The following is a 13,240-nucleotide window of genomic DNA, read 5'->3' on the forward strand; positions in this document are numbered from 1 at the left end:
ATATGCTTCTCAAGGTATGTGGATGATGCGTTTGTGATCCGACCTCATCATGGGGAGAGGCTTAGTGGGTTTCTGGAACGTCTTAACTCCGCCACACAAACATAATGATCAGCTTGGAACTGGAGAAGAATGGTCAGCTGCTATTTGTGCATGTGCTGGTCTGAAGAAGAGCAAATCGGTCATTTGACCACAGTGCGTATCGCAAATCAACACAGACCTGCAGGCTATCAGCTGTTACTACCCGGAGTGGACGAATAGAGTTTAAGGACATTGGTTTACAGGGCTCACATCTTGTCGGACCAAGACGGTTTGACATCAGAAATAGAGAATATATGCTGAGTCTCCTGCAAAAATGGATACAAGGTCAAACACATTAGAAGGTCCTTCAACCAGCAACTCTGACACACAACAGAGAAAAAGAGCTGGCTAAAGCAATGACTGTGGCTTAACTATACTTGCAGGATCTGCCCTACCAAGATCTCAGGATTCAAAAAAAGCGTAACATAAAATGTGTGTTCTGCCCACCTGTCAAAATAAGAGGGCTGCTGGGAAATGTGAAAGATGACCTTGGTTTACGCAAACCGGAATGTATAATACACTTTAGTAATGTGGCATGTCAAACATTGGCCAAAAAACTAGGTTAGTGGAGATCGGATGCCAAGAACGTGAAATGTACGCCCAGATGAAACAGACAAGTAAATCAGCCATGGCAGAGCACTGTCTGTAACTTAATCATCCAATGATCCACGAAGAAACGAGGGCTTTATCACAGACTTCAGATTCTGGATCAGTGTCATGAGTCAATAGAGATGAAGGAGGCGCAAAACCTCAGAATCGTGTCACTGGGTACAAACTCAACAATGCCTGGGATGCCGCTCAGGAGTTGTTAAAACACATTCGTTACAGCAGGAGAACTCAACAAGGAACTGAGAAAGTGGACACGAGGAAAGAACCTCAGACAGAGTACCTGGTGCTGCGTGCCGACAATAGTACACCAGACGGCTGTCAGGCACAGCGGACCGCAAAGGGAACACCATCTGCATTGGACTGAAGATGCAACATCTCAAGATGTTTCTAGCGGCAACAGATCGCAGTAAGAGCAAGTAGAGCAAGCAATTTAGGCACCAATTCGCGGCCAGGTGCACTTGACTGAAGACGAAACGTCTCAGGTCTCTTCTAGTGGGAATGGACCGGAGTGCAGCGCGTAGAACGGACCGTGAAGGGGGAAGACAGGAGGTATAAACACTGGACAGGTCCCATTCGACTAGCATTTTCAGGCAGCATTGTCACGTTGCCAAAACAATATGCATAGACGACACTGATGATTGGTATAACCAACGACACCTCGAGATGTGAATACTCTTAAAGTCAATCATTAGACGCTTTTGGCAGTCACTTGCCTTTTCACCAGTTGGTCCTCTTAAAGTTTCCGGACATGTTGACGTTGATCCACCATTTAAAAGATGAAACAGGTGACTCAGCGGATCATTAAAATGGAGAAGGAATCAGTTGTAGGGGTTTCCGCAAATGCATTTCATTCGGCGAATCGTACAATTTTTCCAAACTACACACATTAAAAAAAGTTTTGCATCACCCCAGTTTCAAGAACTCCTGAAGACAGACGTTGACTGTGGATATTGTATCACAGACACAGTCCCTTTGACTGTTCAGAGTTGTCACTAAACCCGCCAAAAGATGTAAACAACTGTGAATGATCAGCACCTATTAGACGGAGGGGGTCCGGCAGCCGATCAGTTCCAGTCATTCCGCCAGGAAGGAGGTACACGGTTCGTGTTGTCTGTAGTTCAAGCATGCCTAGACAGTCAATACCGCTGTTCGATCGCGTCCGCATTGTTACTTTGTGCCAGGAAGGGCTCTCAATAAGGGAAATGTCCAGGCGTCTTGGGGTGAACGAAAGCGATGTTGTTCGGACATGGAGGAGATACAGAGAAACAGGAACTGTCGATGACATGCCTCGCTCAGGCCGCCCAGGGGCTACTACTGCAGGGAGACAACGCCATTGTAGATACTGCTTGGTAAAGTACCTACGCACATTAGGCCATAGTAAATGTTGAGTCCAGATTTTGCTCACTCCACCTTGTGTACGCCTTTATTGTTGAATATAAAAAGCTAGGATACTAACCAACCCTCACACTGAGTACATGAGAGTTTTTCATTGGTTCAAAAAGTAAATTTATTCTCCACCAAGTCAGTGCACTGAGATCTTCCTGCGATAAAAAATTTTCTTGTGTAGAGATACCGATTTTAATAATCGGCGTTTCAATATGTCCAAGAATTAAATATTTTGTTGTTGTTGTTGTGGTCTTCAGTCCTGAGACTGGTTTGATGCAGCTCTCCATGCTACTCTATCCTGTGCAAGCTTCTTCACCTCCCAGTACTTACTGCAACCTACATCCTTCTGAATTTGTTTTGTGTATTCATCTCTTGGTCGCCCTCTACGATTTTTACCCTCCACGCCGCCCTCCAATGCCAAATTTGTGATCCCTTGATGCCTCAGAACATGTCCTACCAACCAGTCCCTTCTTCTTGTCAAGTCGTGCCACAAAACCTCTTCTCCCCAATCCTATTCAATACCTCCTCATTAGTTATGTGATCTACCCATCTAATCTTCAGCATTCTTCTGTAGCACCACATTTCGAAAGCTTCTATTCCCTTCTTGTCTAAACTATTTATCGTCCATGTTTCACTTGCATATATGGCTACACTCCATACAAATACTTTCAGAAATGACTTCCTGACACTTAAATCTATACTCGATGTTAACAAATTTCTCTTCTTCAGAAACGCTTTCCTTGCCATTGCCAATCTACATTTTATATCCTCTCTATTTCGACCATCATCAGTTATTTTGCTCCCCAAATAGCAAAATTCCTTTACCACTTTAAGTGCCTCATTTCCTAATCTAGTTCCCTCAGCAGGACCCGACTTAATTCGACTACATTCCATCCTCGTTTTGCTTTTGTTGATGTTCATCTTATATCCTCCTTTTAAGACACTGTCCATTCCGTTCAGCTGCTCTTGCAGGTCCTTTGCAGTTTCTGATAGAATTACAATGTCATTGCCGAACCTCAGAGTTTTTATTTTTCTCCATGGATTTTAATTCCTGCTCCGAATTTTTCTTTTGTTTCCTTTATGCTTGCTCAGTATACATATTGAATAACATCGGGGAGAGGCTACAACCCTGTCTCACTTCCTTCCCAACCGCTGCTTCCCTTTCAGGTCCCTCGACTCTTATAACTGCCATCTGGTTTCTGTACAAATTGTAAATAGCCTTTCTCTCCCTGTATTTTACCCCTGCCACCTTCGGAATTTGAAAGAGAGTATTCCAGTCAACATTGTCAAAAGCTTTCTCTCAATCTACACATGCTAGAAATGTAGGTTTGCCTTTCCTTAATCTTTCTTCTAAGATAAGTCGTAGCATCAGTATTGCTTCATGTGTTCCAATATTTCTACGGAATCCGAACTTATCTTCCCCGAGGTCGGCTTCGACCAATTTTTCCATTCGTCTGTAAAGAATTCGCGTTAGTATTTTGCAGTTGTGACTTATTAAACTGATAGTTCGGTAATTTTCACATTTGTCAACGCCTGCTTTCTTTGGGATTGGAACTATTATATTCTTCTGAAAGTCTGAGGGTATTGCACCTGTCTCATACATCTTGCTCACCAGATGGTAGAGTTTTGTCAGGACTGGCTCTCCCAAGGCTGTCAGTAGTTCTAATGGAATGTTGTCTACTCCCAGGGACCTTGTTTCGACTCAGGTCTTTCAGTGCTCTGTCAAACTCTTCACACAGTATCGTATCTCCCATTTCATCTTCATCTACCTCCTCTTCCATATCCATAATATTGTCCTTAAGAACATCGCCTTTGTATAGACCCTCTATATACTCCTTCCACCTTTCTGCTTTCCCTTCTTTGCTTAGAACTGGGATTCCATCTGAGCTCTTGATATTCATACAAGTGGTTCTCTTTTCTCCAAGGGTCTCTTTAATTTTCTTGTAGGCAGTATCTATCTTACCCCTAGTGAGATAAGCCTCTCCATCATTACATTTGTCCTCTAGCTATTCCTGCTTAGCCATTTTGCACTACCTGTCAATCTCATTTTTGAGACGTTTGTTTTCCTTTTTGCCTGCTTCATGTACTGCATTTTTATATTTTCTCCTTTCATCAATTAAATTCAATATTTCTTCTGTTACCCAAGGATTTCTACTAGCCCTCGTCTTTTACCTACTTGATCCTCTGCTGCCTTCGCTCCTTCATCCCTCAGAGCTAACCATTCTTCTTCTACTGTATTTCTTTCCCCCATTCCTGTCAATTGTTCCCTTATGCTCTCCCTGTAACTCTGTACAACCTCTGGTTTAGTCAGTTTATCCAGGTCCCATCTCCTTAAATTCCCACCTTTTTGCAGTTTCTTCAGTTTCAATCTACAGTTCATAACCAATAGATTGTGGTCAGAGTCCACATCTGCCCCTGGAAATGACTTACAACTTAAAACCTGGTTCCTAAATCTCTGCCTTATCATTATATAATCTATCTGATACCCTTGTAGTATCTCCAGGAATCTTCCATGTATACAACCTTCTTTTATGATTCTTGAACCAAGTGTTCGCTATGATTAAGTTACGCTGTGTGCAAAATTCAACCAGGCGGCTTCCTCTTTCATTTCTCTCCCCCAATCCATATTCACCCACTATGTTTCCCTCTCTCCCTTTTCCTACTCTCGAATTCCAGTCACCCATGACTATTAAATTTTCGTCTCCATTCACTACCGGAATAATTTCTTTTATCTCATCATACATTTCATCAATTTCTTCATCATCTGCAGAGCTAGTTGGCGTATAAACTTGTACTGCTGTGGGTGGCATGGGCTTCGTATCTATCTTGGCCACAATAATACATTCACTATGCTGTTTGTAGTAGCTAACCCGCACTCCTATTTTTTTATTCATTATTAAACCTACTCCTGCATTACCCCTATTTGATTTTGTATTTATAACCCTGTATTCACCTGACAAAAAGTCTTGTTTCTCCTGCCACCGAACTTCACTAATTCCCACTATATCTATCTTTAACCTATCCATTTCCCTTGCGTGCATCAGCGATACAGATGGCCGCACCGTATGTGCAACCATAACGGAGGTGTATCTGTTGAGAGGCCAGACAAACGTGTGGTTCCTGAAAAGGGGCAGCAGCCTTTTCAGTAGTTGCAGGGGCAACAGTCTGGCTGATTGACTGATCTGGCCTTGTAAGATTAACCAAAACGGCTTTGCTGTGCTGGTATTGCGAACGGCTTAAAGCAAGGGGAAACTACAGCCGTAATTTTTCCCGAGGGCATGCAACTTTACTGTATGGTTAAATGATGATGGCGTCCTCTTGGGTAAAATATTCCGGAGGTAAAATAGTCCCCCATTCGGATCTCTGGGCGGGGACTACTCAAGAGGACGTCGTTATCAGGGGAAAGAAAACTGACGTTCTACGGATCGGAGCGTGGAATGTCAGATCCCTTAATCGGGCAGGTACGTTAGAAAATTTAAAAAGAGAATATTTTGTTACTGAGTGTCAAAAGTAATTGAACATAATTTTTGTTTATCAATTGACGCCAGAAAGCAACAGTTGATAAATTATATGTAGAATAAAAAAGGGAATAGCTGAGTCGTCTTTCTCGAATAGACACCAAGCTTTCACTTTTATTAATTCATTCATTATAGGTATATGACAGCAGCATTTCTAATGATTTTTGTTATGATCCGCACCTGGTATTAGCTGCTCTACAGGGCCAAGGTCATATTTATTTAGAATGTATGTTTGACACCCTGGGCTTGAGAACACAGTTCAGATGATTTGTCAATTTGCGCACTAAGTGGTAAGTTATGTCTGCACACATTAGTACACTCGCTGTGCAGATACAAGGGTCAGACATACAACAACTTCCTTGTCTTGATTCTCCACCAACCTTAGTTACTTGTAACTGTTTCATGTTCTTGTGTTAATTTGCTAGTGAGCAGGAAGCTGTTAAACATTTCATGTTATACTCTTGTGCAACTACCGCTCTAATTTTGTGTGAGGATTCATAATAAACAATAGAAGCTATGGTAATTTTGACTCTCATTACAAACATCTGGTCACAAAAATTTAATTACAGAGTCACTATTCCACCATCCTTTTGAAATTCGTGGGGCTATAGGTTAGAGTTAATAAAAAATCCTTGTGCTACAAATGATAGTTTACAGTCTTTTGTTGATTTTTGGCGTGGAATTTATGAGTGGGAGGGATGCAAAAGTGCTATTTGAGCTAAAATAGGGTTGTAGATTCGATAAAAACGAAAGCCAGGATTGTTACATACTACCAAGACATAAAAATCAAGTTCACTAACATTAAAGCTGCACATACCATAAACCAACCTAGTCACTGTAGTTCATTGAAGAATGACCAAGATCACATAAACGACAAGATGGCAGAATCTTCAACTGTTAACTCACATCAGCAGCCAAAGTAAAAGATTTGTTATTAAAGTACATACATGTATATAAATACTTCCATATGAAGTTTACAGCACTACATGGACGAAACGAGAGGTGATACAAAAGAAGTAGAATAGATGTTACAGTGGAAAATTACTGCACTGTCACTGTCATCTTACTGTAGCCCTTTATTATCAGTAGTGAGCCCAGTGGTAGTATCCACCATGTACTAGATGCTAGATCCACAGCCTGTTAGTCAGATTATGTTCCTATCCTGATCATAAAATTATCCACAACAAAGATTGATGGTTTGATTTTACCAATATTTTTAAATATACTGAGAGGCACCCACATGCCTTGCTCATACTGTGGCATCAAGCAGTCAGGCCTGCAAGATGAGTGGTCTGCCAAGCGAGTGGATTCATTCTTATTCATCGAGTAACATGAACTCTCGTACTTACAATTAAGTTACAAATTATCCTCCTATATGAATAATACGCAACGGATACGCACATCTGACTATCAGTAATTTACGGAACTCTGACTGTTCACTACGCACTGGCAATACCACATATTCTTTCTTTTTTTTTATTTAACGGCTTTTATCAACACGTGGCCATCGCACTGAATATGAGTGGCGCACACATTATAAATTCTGGATATCATGACAACATACAATTTGAAGGAAAGGGCCACCAATCTTTTTCTTTTCACTATCTTATTTATTCCGATAAATTCTATAAACTAAAGACGCAAATTCTATAACCTACAACAATAACACATGAGAAATTCCGCCCAGTGGGCGTGGCTTTACATTGGTGATTCTCTACCTTATTGTCTCGTAATTATTTAACGCTACAGTGCACTTTCCGGATAGGATGGTGGATCTTTTGCTATATCTCACACTTCGACTCTCACAACCATCATCACGAAACTTTCCTCCAGACCGAGCGTTACAAAAAGAACACGCATAACCCACTACCTCTGAAACTACCTTGCTACTCTCCCATGCAAACCACACATACTTAAATTACATGACATACACCACACTACAACATGAAATACAACACAGGGAATAGTCACAACATTATCACTTTCAGCTTTCCCACTTCAATTAATATTTATCCCAGTTTCACACGACACTGCCCCATTTCGTAATTCTACTTTCCTACTATGAACTCTGGAGATATATGCACGTCTTCCTGTGCAATGTAAGCCAAGTGGCGTTGCTGGATAGACGGCTGACTCACCTTGCTTCTCTCTCAGAGTATTATAGTTTGAATCAAGCATCACACGGAAACATATCACGCAAAGTAATATTAAGAACATATTCATCAGACACATGAGTCCTCAACTGATACCATGGACGAGTACTTCTCTTTATCCTTTGTCTCATACACAGATTGAGACTCACACAGTACTCACCACGTGGAAGTACTCGTCTCTAATTTCAAGTCCTGCACACGCTATTTCTTCAATATTTCAACTTATAGTACACACGCTAGTAATTCAGCTTGACTTAAGTACACAGAAGTACTTCTACTTATTGCTACACGTGGTTTCATTGTGACCGTTGGTCACTTCCGAAGATTACTACGATCCCATTAATATTACCTGCCTGACATTTAATTCTCCCCACAAAAGTTCCTGAAATAGAGAAATTATTATTTCAAAGTACTCTTAAATATTCCACATGCATACCATGTGTCCACTCTTTTGTCTTTACGGAGCACACCTAAGACAGGTCTTAACAGCACAAGATCCAGCGGCAGAGTGCTGAAACATGGCCATTCTTCAGGTTCTCTCGCACCTCTGCCGGATTGGGGGAGCACCTTGCCACAGTATTGGTCAGCCACATTTCAGGCGCTCAAAGCTCAGGTAAATTTCATCTCTTTGGTCCCACCAAAGGTGGCCAAAGGATCGTCTCAAAGATGATCATATATTCACATTCACTATCTGCGGTTAGCAGACGACCATACACTCATTCATTTCACAGATCTCACCAAACTGGATGTAGGGATTTATTTTGTGGGAGTGCAATTGTGATCAATTAAATAAATAAATTGTCATTCTTTCCCACACTGGTATACTGCTTCACTGTATTAATTGAAATTGAGTTATTTTACAAAAAAATGTGTTGTTCTGACAAAAATAATGAAGTATGTTGTACCTATTTTCAGTGTCGAGCAGTACTGTATCCTTTCAATACAAATAATTACTTGTGTATTAGTAATTAAGTTGACTTGTGATTTTTGGGGAAAATTTTAGGACTATGGTTACAGATGGAATCCACACAGTGTGGGAAAAGTGTATGTCAGCATTGTTGCTTATACTTAGACACATATTGTGTGTGAATGACTTGGATGACTAGCACATTGATTATCAATCCTTGCCACAGTATTTGCACTCATCAGATGGGCTGATAACTGGACACCACCCTGGATGTGTTTCACAGTGCCTAACTGAAATATTGGCTAGTAGAAACACAAAGCAAAGAAAGATTCTTCGTGGTAGTATGTATCTTGTGCGAACTATAAACTATGGCACAGAGTTACCTGCTATAACATTGCACAATGTCTATATACTGTCATGACTTGAAAAAGTAATTTCTACTATACATGTATCCTCAAGAAGGGGCGTCATTTGTGAATAAAACTACATCCTTTACTGTGTACATTCATTGTTGTGTCAGTTTTATGGCATCAAGTATTTAGCTGTAAGGAGTGTTTATTTACCTTTCTTCCCTAACACCTCTAAACTAAATGAAATCAAAGCTTTGTCTATGAAGGAAATGCCTTCGCTATTAATCGTTTGTACATATGTAATACAACTGTTAGCATTATATGTAGATGAAATTTCGAATCTATATTAACAGCTGTGAAGAACTGAATTTGATATGGCATTTTGTGAGTTTTAAGTAAATTTCCCGCTCTGATTTGAACTTGTTTTCTGTTCTATGTGCATTCTAATGCGATTTTGCGCTTGGGTTTGATTTAAATACAGATACTTACTTTTACTTTACATGTGGCAAGGGCCTTATCGACCAAACGCCTGCTCTATGAGCCTCTTCCACTTCTAATGTTACTTTAAATCCGTCTTGATTGCAATTTTTTTTTTTTTTATTATTCATATGACCGGTTTCGGTTCATTCAGAACCATCTTCAGATCTGTAAAAATAATTATACTAATTTACTATTTCACGAAAGCAAATCTTTTTCATCCTATCTTATCAACATCAAATGTACCAGAACGTACCTGATATTTAAGTTACAGGAGTAACCCGTCCAATTCAGCAACTTTCACATGCCACGTCACATAAAATTGGTTGGCAGAGTGCATGTCATTTATATTAATTATAACACTATTACCGACAGGTGGCGTCTGGTACATTTGGTACATTCCATTTGCACATACTGTATTCAGTAGATCTTTTTTATATTAAAAATATTTATTAAAATATGTAGATGTCAAAGCTAAAATCTGTACTTGTCAGAATTAAAAAACAGTAAAATTATCATTTTTATACGATCTAACAGGCATAGGGCGATTTATATATCTATGGTGCTGGTGTGAACTTGTTTTCTTCTACGGTCTGCTTCCGTGGTTCCCGCCACTTTGGTGTTGTGCCGCGGTCCGCTCAGTCGTCTGCTGTCCATCGCCGCGGGCAAGAGGGCCGCACAGGAGGGCCCCGTCAACGACGCCAGGCGTTGCACGCGTCTTCCGGCTTCTCCACCGCGCACCATCTCTCATCCCTCGGCCTGGATCTCCATACGCAACAGTTGTCATCTTAGTAGGTCGTCATAAATGCTAAAATAGGCGTTATGATTGAATTCGCTTTGTTCGTTGAGGATTAAATCCGGATCTTTATTTTTGTGGGTGTATATTTCGATCTCTTCTAAAATGTTAAGGAACCGTCCCTTGTGAGCTCTATGTAGGATGTCTAAGTTGTTTTCAATATTCGTGACTGAGTGCTTTGTCGCAGCCATATGCGCCCCAAAAGCTGTTTTGTTTTGAGAGTAGGTGTGTTCCCTGAATCTGGTTTCAAAGTTCCTACCAGTCTGCCCTATATATTGTTTACAGCAGTCATTACATTTGATTTTATATACACCTGAATCCTGAAATTTATTCCTACTGTTACATATTCTATGCCGGAGCTTCAATTTTAACGTGTTATTTGTTCGGAACCCTATTTTAACGTCGGATTTACGAAAGCATCTTTCCATTTTGTCTGCAATTCTTCCATTGTAAGTGAGAGCTACATATTTTTTCTTGTTGTTCCTCTTAACTGCTACTTGCCTTCCTTCTGTTTGTTCCATTTGCCTCTTCTTTATCTTCCTATAAATATTCATCACCTGCTTACACGTATATCCGTTCGCTACGGCCACTTGTTTTAAAATACTTAACTCCTTTTCTACTTCGTGTTGGCTTAGTGGCAATCTTAGTAGCCTGTATACCATCGAAGTAAAATATGCCCATTTGTATCGCGGTGGGTGACAAGAGCGCTCGTTGATAACTAGATCTGTACACGTAGGTTTTCTGAATATGCTAAATTCATGCTTCCCATTTTTCTTTATTAGTGTTAAATCTAAGTAATCTATACGGTTGTTTTCTTCAAATTCCATGGTGAATCTAATTTTCGGGTGTTGAGAGCTCATTTTTTGTGCTAAGTTTTCGATATCATTTTTATCTCCTTTGTATAATAAAATGGAGTCGTCCACATATCTTCTGTAATATACAATGTTCTCAGCGATATTAGGATTTTCATCAAAGAATTTGTTTTCTAAGTGATTTACAAAAATGTCAGCCAGCGTCCCAGCTAAACTGTTCCCCATTGCCAGCCCGTCTTTCTGTTGATAAATTTTACCATTGAAAGTAAAGTAATTGAACGACAAGACATGTTCCAACATTTCCACTAGTTCAATCACTTCCCCCACTGCCAATTTACCATGAGTGAGGAGATTGTTCTTAATGATCTCAATCGTTTCTTTTACGGGAATGTTTGTGTACAGATTGGTGACATCCAATGAAGCTAGTGACGCATTCTGAGGTATAAGTACGTCTTTAATTTGCTCGGCAAATTCGTAGCTGTTGCTAATGTTGAAAGTCCGACGATATGTATATGCCGCCTTCAATCTGTTATTTAGCTCTTTATATAATTTATAACTTGGGCTGCTGGTGTTATTAACGATTGGGCGAATCGATTTTTCAACTTTATGGAGCTTTATTTGTGATCGTAATTCGGGGATTCGCGGATTCATTACTTTCAGTTTAAACTTTTCCTCCTCTGTGAATAGAAACACACTGTTATCTATTTGTTTCCTTATTTCTGTTTGAAATTTCTTGGTTGGATCTTTCTTGACTTCTACTATTCCGTTTTCCATAAAGAACTTTTCAGTTTTCTCTATATAGTCTGTATCGTGCATTAAAACCATAGTGCCGCCCTTATCTGCCTTTGTGACGATAGCCTTACGTGATTCTAACTTCTTATTCAAGCCCTTAAGAGTTAGTAGCTCGTTTCTGTTCTTGTGAGCAGAGTGCATTTCATCTATAATCGACTTCTTTACTTTAATTGCCGTGTTTGTCTGTTCGTATCTATTCATATTTGCGATATCACATGCAATTTTCACTTCTGCGACAGTCTTTTTTATTGTACTTGAGTTAATTGCGGGATTTAGGTTATATTGCAGGCCTTTATTTAAAAGATTCTGCTCATCTTTTGTTAATTCTATCTCAGTTAAGTTCACGACCCTCTCACAAAAAGTATGCAACTTTTTATACGCCGTTTCGTTATCAGTATTAAAATCTACACCTAGGTTAAAAAGCTTCTTCTGATGTCTGTTTAGAGTTAATTCTCGCTCCCTGCCAATTCTATTTTCAATCTCTCTGCTTACGTATGTGAACTGTAATGGAGATAAAATGTCACCTAAAATCAAGTGAAGATTAAAAGCTTCTCTATTTAACTTGTCTTTCATTTTATATGCTTCTCGAATTTGAGTTTTAATCCATAATACTTCACTTTTACGTTTTACTATTTGTGCTATGTTTGACATATTCCTGACTTTTACTTTTGCGTAGTTAGGAGTAATCCCTGCGTCTAAACATGTTTTGTTAAATTTTATTTTCAAGTTTTCTTTCATTATCTTTGTCCTAATACGTAAGAACTTCGTAATGTATCCCGAAGCCTGACGTGGCACAAACTTTGCAAAAACAGACATAATGTCTTATGGGATAACAGCAATCAGTGATTTTATAATGTTACTTTAAATCCGTCTTGATTGCAATTTTTTTTTTATTATTCATATGACCGGTTTCGGTTCATTCAGAACCATCTTCAGATCTGTAAAAATAATTATACTAATTTACTATTTCACGAAAGCAAATCTTTTCATCCTATCTTATCAACATCAAATGTACCAGAACGTACCTGATATTTAAGTTACAGGAGCAACCCGTCCAATTCAGCAACTTTCACATGCTACGTCACATAAAATTGGTTGGCAGAGTGCACGTCATTTATATTAATTATAACACTATTACCGACAGGTGGTGTCTGGTACATTTGTTACATTCCATTTGCACATACTGTATTCAGTAGTTCTTTTTTATATTAAAAATATTTAATTAAAATATGTAGATGTCAAAGTTAAAATCTGTACTTGTCAGGATTAAAAAACAGTAAAATTATCATTTTTATACGATTTAACAGGCATAGGGCGATTTATATATCTATGGTGCTGGTGTGAACTTGTTTTCTTCTACGG

The sequence above is a fragment of the Schistocerca piceifrons genome, chromosome 6, assembly GCF_021461385.2.
Source record: "Schistocerca piceifrons isolate TAMUIC-IGC-003096 chromosome 6, iqSchPice1.1, whole genome shotgun sequence".
NCBI lineage: Eukaryota > Metazoa > Arthropoda > Insecta > Orthoptera > Acrididae > Schistocerca > Schistocerca piceifrons.